This window comes from Bubalus bubalis, chromosome 8 (assembly GCF_019923935.1).
Source record: "Bubalus bubalis isolate 160015118507 breed Murrah chromosome 8, NDDB_SH_1, whole genome shotgun sequence".
Taxonomy (NCBI): Eukaryota; Metazoa; Chordata; class Mammalia; order Artiodactyla; family Bovidae; genus Bubalus; species Bubalus bubalis.
Genome location: NC_059164.1, coordinates 66,106,074 through 66,113,308, shown reverse-complemented (window position 1 = coordinate 66,113,308; position 7,235 = coordinate 66,106,074). Strand labels below are relative to the sequence as shown.

The following is a 7,235-nucleotide window of genomic DNA, read 5'->3' as shown; positions in this document are numbered from 1 at the left end:
CAGCACATCCAAGGACCCGGCAGAGTGCCTGGTTCATAGATGTTTAGAGGCAGCGCAGTGAATGGTCCATGAGTCTCTTAGTTCCTCCACTAGCAGAAAAGCACAGGATGTGGGAGACTTCAAGTGCTCACCAACCAATGAAGCATCCCACCTCAGACACAAACTTTCTGTGTCTTCCCAGGGGCCTGAAGTCAAGTGTGACAAGGGTTTTACTTGTCATCCCGTTCTTTCGGCTCCTCAAACACTTCAGTTTGCAAACACAGTCGGCTCCACTTGGGTCAATCTACCTCCCCAGGTCACTCCAACCGGCCACTTCATGCTCATCCTTCAATTCTCTTAGCCATCGGCATCTCGAGGAGACTTCCCCTGACCCCCCAAGTCTGGATCAAGGACCCCTCTGAGACCACTCCCTCTAGGTTCTGCAGTATATCTGTCCATTAGTTGTTTCCCTTTCTAGACCGTGAACTCCGGGAACAAGATGATCTTGTTCTCTCTTTTGTCCCCACTGCTTATGACGCCGCCTGGACCACAGGAGAGGTTCAAAATATTTTGGAATAAACTGATAAAGGAGTGGAATGTCCGCAGTCTGGCGGTACTGGGCCAGGTGTCGCTCGTATCTGGGGAACTCCAGCCTTGGGGCCCACTCTCTTCCCAGCTTAGACTTGGAACTCCTCTCCTTCAGGGAGAGGCGCGCCCGGTGGCTGGGACCCGCCTCCCGGGTTCCAGAGCGACCCCGCCTGCCCGGGCCGCGTCCCTGCGCGCTGGGCGGCGGCGACTTCAGGGCAGGAGCCGGCGGAGCAGGTGGGGGCGGCGGCCCCGCCTCCGCGTCCCGGCAGCCCCAGAGCTGGCGGCCGGGAGGGAGCGACGCTCACCGAGCTCAGCACCCGGTGCAGCGCGGCCGCAGCGGCGCCGCCTGAAGCACGGGTGCTGCGGGACGGAGCCCGGAGCCTAGAGGCGGCGGCGGCAGCGGCGGCGGGGAAGCCGGCCAGAGACGAGTCCTGTCCTGTCCTCCGCACGGCTGGCGGCAGGTAGCGGCTTCCGCACGCGTGCCGGGGTCCGCGCTGGAGGGAAAGGGGATAAGCTGTCGCGGCGGGCGCTCGGGCCCGTCCCGGGGCTGAGTGAATCCCCGGCGGGGCCAGGGGTGCTGCGCGCATGCTCGTGTCCGGGGCTCCCCGCCCGAGGCGCTGCGCTGCCCTGGAGCCCCTTGCTCGCTGCCCGCCGCGCGGTGACTCCCGGGCCGGGCTGTAACGGGACCGCGGAGGGAAGGAGGTCACCCCGGGGTTGTCTGGTTGTCTTCCCCCGACCCGACTCTCCAGGGAGCGGCCCCAGGCGCCAAGGCCGCCCCGGCCTAGTCGCCAAGCTCTCCCTTCCTCCCTTCCCCGCTTCACCCCCGGAACAAAAGGCTGGGGTCTCGCTGGGGAAGGGGCTATCGCGGGATGAGCCGGGATGAGTAAAGAACAACTAGGAAATTGCCGAACTGAAGGTGGCTTGGGGGATATATTGATAGAAGCCCCGGATGAGGAAATCAATCTCGGAGATGGGAAGTGACTCGCGCAAGGTCACTCAGCTCGTGGTGACTCCTTTAGTCTCTGAACTCCCTTCCCAGTGCTCATCTCCAAGCCCCTGAAGTCAGTAGTGTGTGCTCCAGCGATTTAGGTTTGTCCACACATGGGTTTTAAAATCTCCTTTGGAGGAACCAGGGAGAAGGTGGCAGAGTCTATTGCACCCTCCCTCAATACACACCGGAGGCGAGAAGGAGCGGGGTTGGGGGAGCAGGGCTGGAGAAGAGGCCACTCCGGATCTCCGGGTTGGGGCTGGCGTATGGGGAGCCCAGCCCTGTCCTCGTGGGCAGCGGGCACAGGCTCTCAGGAACAGAGCCTTCTGAGCATGGCTTGCCAGCCGCGTGGGTGTGCCTGCGACGGGAGCGGGGGCCGCGTGGGGCCCCAGTGCGCTCTGCTCCCTGGAAAGAAGTTCTGTAGGGAGAGGCTGGGGGAGCCGTCCTGATGCTTTGGGATGCGCGGATAGCATCCCCATCCCCGAAGCTCGGAGTGCTTTGTAATGGGCTCTACTTGGAAAGAAAGTTACTCTGTAGCGGGAAGATGGGCTGTCACTTCGCCTCTCCGAGCTTGGGGGTCACTGGCTGCAAAATGAGGGCTTTGTTTTGCATGATCTATGTGATTTAGCAAGTTTGTGCCTCTCTCCTCCTTTCCATAATCTTTTATCTCTTTAGAGGGAAGATTGGTCGTGCATTTGTTGTGGTCAGCAATAGTCATTATCGCAGGGACTCCAGCCTTCCCTGGAAAAAAAACTTTTTTTTTTTTTTAACTTTAGCAAAGCTATCCATGGGGATGAAGCATAAATAAGGGGCAGCCTTTGGGCCTGATAATGGCCTAGACAGAAAGGGATGGAGGGTTCAGAGGTGCTGGATATGCTCCCCACCTTGACCTAAGTAGTGATAACACAGGGGCACACATTTAGATATTTGTAAAATTATTTCTGTGAGATTTATGCACTTGACTTATGAAAAGTGAAAGTCACGCAGTCTGTTGGACTCTGCGACCCCATGGACTGCAGCCCGCCAGGCTCCTCTGTCCATGGAATTCTCCAGGCAAGAATACTGGAGTGGGCTGCCATGCCCTTCTTCAGGGGATCTTCCCAAGCCAGGGATTGAACCTGGGTCTCCTACACTGCAAGCAGATTCTTTACCGTCTGAGCCACCAGGGAAGCTCTTGACTTACACACTTGATTTATGTTTTACCTCAATAAAAAATAAATAAGAATTTAATGCTAAAAATCCACTCACTGTGGTAGCACACAGACTGGGGTAGTTTTCCACTTAATGCATTTTAGAGATACATTTAAAAACCACAAAAACTAAATCAGAAAAATTAATGAATAATAATAATAATAAAAGGGACAGGGAGCAAAGAAAGTTTAGCCATAATGGGAAATGAAATACAGACTGCAGAGTGCCTCACCAAATGCCTTTACATGAACGACCTCATATGACTCACAGTTCTTTAAGGGCAATATTGTTATTGTGCCTTTTTTATGGAGGAGAAAATAAAAGGTCACAGAGGTTAAATACTTTACTCGGGGGAGTGGAGGGTCGAGAACCTGGGTACACAGATCTTGAATTCTATACATGCAACCACAGATAGGCAATTTTCAGGCACTTGAATCAGGGCAGAGCTATCAGGGTGACAGAGACTTGAAGGCTGGCTTCCCGCCGGGCCCCCTTTTGGTTCCTTTCCAGGAGTTGCTGTTGTTTTCATATAATTGTGAGTGTGAGATCATGTCACCAACTGAAGCTAGCCAGCAGCAGACGGGATGGAGGAAGTGTGTGTGTATCTAAGAACGTACAGTTTTAGGAACAGGAGAAAGCCAGCTGGGCTAGCCTGGCAACACTGTTTTCAGGATTTATTGTTCAAAAATCATAAAGTACAGGTTGTGATTTTGAAAGTCAGTTAAATACACACAAAGAATAAACAATACAACCTGGAAAAGATCTGAAAACCAAAACATAATTCACTCTAGAAAAAAACATGTAGGATTGTCACTAGGGAAGAACAGTCAACTTCCTTACAGTCTAGAATTTATAAATATATGTTTATTAATTCGTAAGTTTAAAAAAAAAACCCACAAAAATAACTCAGCAGAAGGACGGAAATTTGTTTTCCAGCAAACGTGTTATAAACATACTCACACTTAGTGCGGAAATATTTGAAACTTGAGAGTACAGGAACATTTTATCTAGAGAATGATCTTGAGAAACGTGTCCTCAGATGTGTTCTTCTAGTGATTTTATACTTCTGCCTAAAATGCAGAACCCAGAGGAGCAGAATCGTGTTCATTTTACCAGCTAATACCACATTGCAGTGTTGAATGTGTCTTGCTTTTGGAACTGGAAAGTTTTGGTTTGGAGAAGTTGGATTAAGTCGGGCAGCTAAAGAGGTATCTGGATGAATCTGCTTTGCCGTGTGCCATCCAGCGTGATTATGCATCACAAAGTTATCTTTAGGCGAGTTTTGCCATGTCACAATTAGTGTTCCTGCCATCTGGCTGCGGGAATATTTAGAAGGGAATCGTAGTGTTTGACTGACTCTGCTGAGAGCATGACAAAACAGACTTTGAGAGGGAACTATTAAATATGAGTTAGGGTTGGTGAGAAAGTGATTAATTGCTTCTTATTTAGCCATAGCACAAAACCGAAGAGACAGACGATTCTCAGCTGATGCTGAGCAGGTGCAGCACATATGTTTTCTCACTGACTTCAGCCAAGAGTGCACTTGAAACTTGCCCTTTGCAATTCTAGTTGGGTCTTTCCTTGGACCTGCCCAAGCAGGAACCCGATCCATTTTGCAGCAGGGGAATCGTGTGGTGAACTGCCTTGCTGAAGTGCCAAAGAGATAAGTGATGCAGAGCAAATGTGGCAAAAATGCTAGGGGAGCATTATGTGGTCCAGACACTGTGCAAGATTTTCAAGTGCATCTTGAAGGAATATTCATCCTGTGTGGGTGATGTACTTCAGCGAGACACTGAATGTGAGATGGCAGCAGGCAGAAAGGAAGTGCCAGGCCTGTCTATGGACTGTAAGCCTTTCGGTGCTGGGGAGTAGCTAGGAGGGGGCAGTAGAGAGCTTGTGAGAACTTGTGTCCAAATGAGTGCAGGTGTGTGTCAGAGCAAGATGCCCAGGCTGCCATCCACTATGCCTTAAGAGCCAAAGCCTGCCTTGTACTGGAGGCTTTTGTGCCTGGCTAGGCTAAGAGCTTTCTACATATGAAATCAATCCAATGGCCCTGTAAGGGAGCTGATTCTTTCTAGTCCCATTATCAGGCTTCCCAGTGGTAAAGACTCCACCTGCCAATGCAGGAAATTAAGGAAACGTAGGAGACACCGGTTCAATCCCTGAGTTAGGACTATCCCCTGAAGGAGGAAATGGAAACCCACTCCAGTATTCTTGCCTGGAAAATCCCATGGACAGAGAAGCCTGGTGAGCTACAATCTATGGGGTCACAAAGAGTTGGACACAACTGAGCGACTGAGCTCTCATGCACTCCCATTATCAGATGGACACAGGGGCCAAGAGCTAAACAGCTCTGGGAATGATCATGCCATGCCCTGCTCTGGTTCTATCAGCCAACTCATAAGTCCAAGATGTCCTTTACCTGTCTGACTCTCCTTTATTGCTCCTGCAGTCCTGGAGGGCAGGAACTATGTCTGCTTCATCTCTTCCCAGCACCTGCATCATTGGTGGCAGGTAATGGATAGTGAATGAGTGAGTGAATGAATGGGTATATTCATATTTAAAGACCAAAAGCCAATTTTGATTAGCTGTCCTTTTGACTTTTAACGTCTCATTCCTCTCTGTAAATATGGATCATCAGGCATGAGTGTACAACTGACATCTCCTTGAAGCTGAAGGATGTTAAGCTCAGCCTGTAAGACCAGAATGCCTCTGCTTCTTTTAGAAATTAAACATTATTATTTCTTCTTTTGTAAAATGTTTGTAATTCAAAATATCTGGGCTTGAATCTTGCATTCATCACTTGGTTATATGACATTGGACAAATTACTTCACCTGTCTGTGTCTCAGTTTTTTCATCTGTAAAGCGGACCTAGTAATAATATTACTTATCTCCTATTTAGGGTAAATAACCTAAGTTAAGCCTAAGACAGTGCTTGGTTCATAGCAACGGCCAATAAATTAGCTATTATTATTATTATCATTATCATCTGATGTTTTAAAAAATTTTTGCCTGAAATGCTCTTCGTTCCATAAAGCATTAGAGGAGTTAACAACAAAAGATTAATAGATAATGAAACAGCGGTAAAGAGAACACACAGATTAAAAAGCAACGTAAAATTAGAAGGGGGCTTCCTTGGTGGCTCAGTGGTAAAGAACTCACCCGAGAATGCAGGAGACATGGGTTCGATCCCAGATCCGGGAAGATTCCACATGCCATGGAGCAACTAATCCATGTGCCACAAATACTGAGCCTGTGCTCTGGAGCCCAGAAGCCGCAACTACTGAGCCCACGGGCCCCAGAGCTCACGGAGAAGCCACTGCAATGAGAAGTCCCTGTACTGCAACTGGAAAAAAGCCCACACAACAAGGAAGACCCAGCACAGCCAAAACTAAATAAATAAAATTATTTTGAAAAAGATAAAATTAGAGGTAGTTTAGTGAACAAGATTATGTTATAAGGTGCAGGTAATTTCTAGAGATGAGTTTAAGGTTTGGTGTAGTTTCTGGAGATAGAATTAAACATTTGTCAGAGCTTCCCAGTAGCCAAAACAAAGAGGGAAACACAAATAGTTACCTGATCCACAGTGACCATGAGATAACAAGAGATTAGTTACACAGCTTTTCCTGGTCCTGGAACTTGGGATGGCTTTCTTCTGGCAAGTCCTCAAAGCAGTCTCTGTTGCCACAGAGACCTAAGTCTTCAACATGGTTCCTACCATGAAGACAATGGAAATTTTGTGGTGGAAGGTAATAATAAGTGTTTCCTAGAATGTTACTGACTGCAGTTCTGGAGACATACTCCCAGAGCACAACCCTATAGAAGCTCTTCTGTGAAGGGCCAGAGTACAGGGGTTGGGGGATATACTGTTTTCTTAGCTGTGCTTACTGAGTTCCTGGGAGAGTAGAAAGATTCTTTCTTCCAAACATTATAGTTCTTGTGAGAATCAGGTGAACAGTCCTATCTTTAAGAACATTTGTTCTGATAGAAGCTATATAAATGAACCAGATCAGTTTACTTTATCCAGAAAACAGTCCAAAGGTGTCATCATACATGTATACTCATTAATAGATGGGTTCATGAATTTTCTTAATACTAGTAATCCCATAATCTCCCTTTAGCTACTGTTAGAAAAATAAATATCCAGTACTCTGTACTATCTTTTAGGCCCCTTTAGACACTTAGTACCTCTTGGTAGAAAGAATAAGGGATATTTGATTTTTAAACTTTTTTATTAGTACTTGAAATAATGGACATCTCTTTTTAGTCTCATGTTTTATATATATGTAATGTATACATTAATGTATATATTAGCCCAAATATGATTTTATTAGGATTACATTCAGCTGCCAAGACGAACAAAACAAAAAGCAATGCACACATGAGAATCTGGCTTAAACAGATACAAGTGTGTCTTGTAGAAATAGACTCCCAAGAAATGCAGTCCAGGGCTGATCAGTTCAGTTCAGTTAGTTGCTCAGTCATATC

At 47.6% G+C, this 7,235-nt stretch overlaps 1 protein-coding gene across 2 annotated transcripts in view; it reads left to right on the top strand.

Moving 5' to 3' along the window:
* The first annotated feature begins 603 nt into the window (after positions 1-603).
* The window catches only part of WIPF3 (WAS/WASL interacting protein family member 3), an 84,530-nt gene continuing 77,898 nt past the window's right edge, over positions 604-7,235 (top strand). Inside the window, exon 1 of one of the 2 annotated variants that reach the window (XR_006552825.2) lies at positions 604-1,028. The gene's annotated coding sequence lies outside the window, so the exon portion shown is untranslated. The remainder of the gene's footprint in view (positions 1,029-7,235) is intronic. The other variant, XM_025291248.3, reaches the window with a different exon arrangement.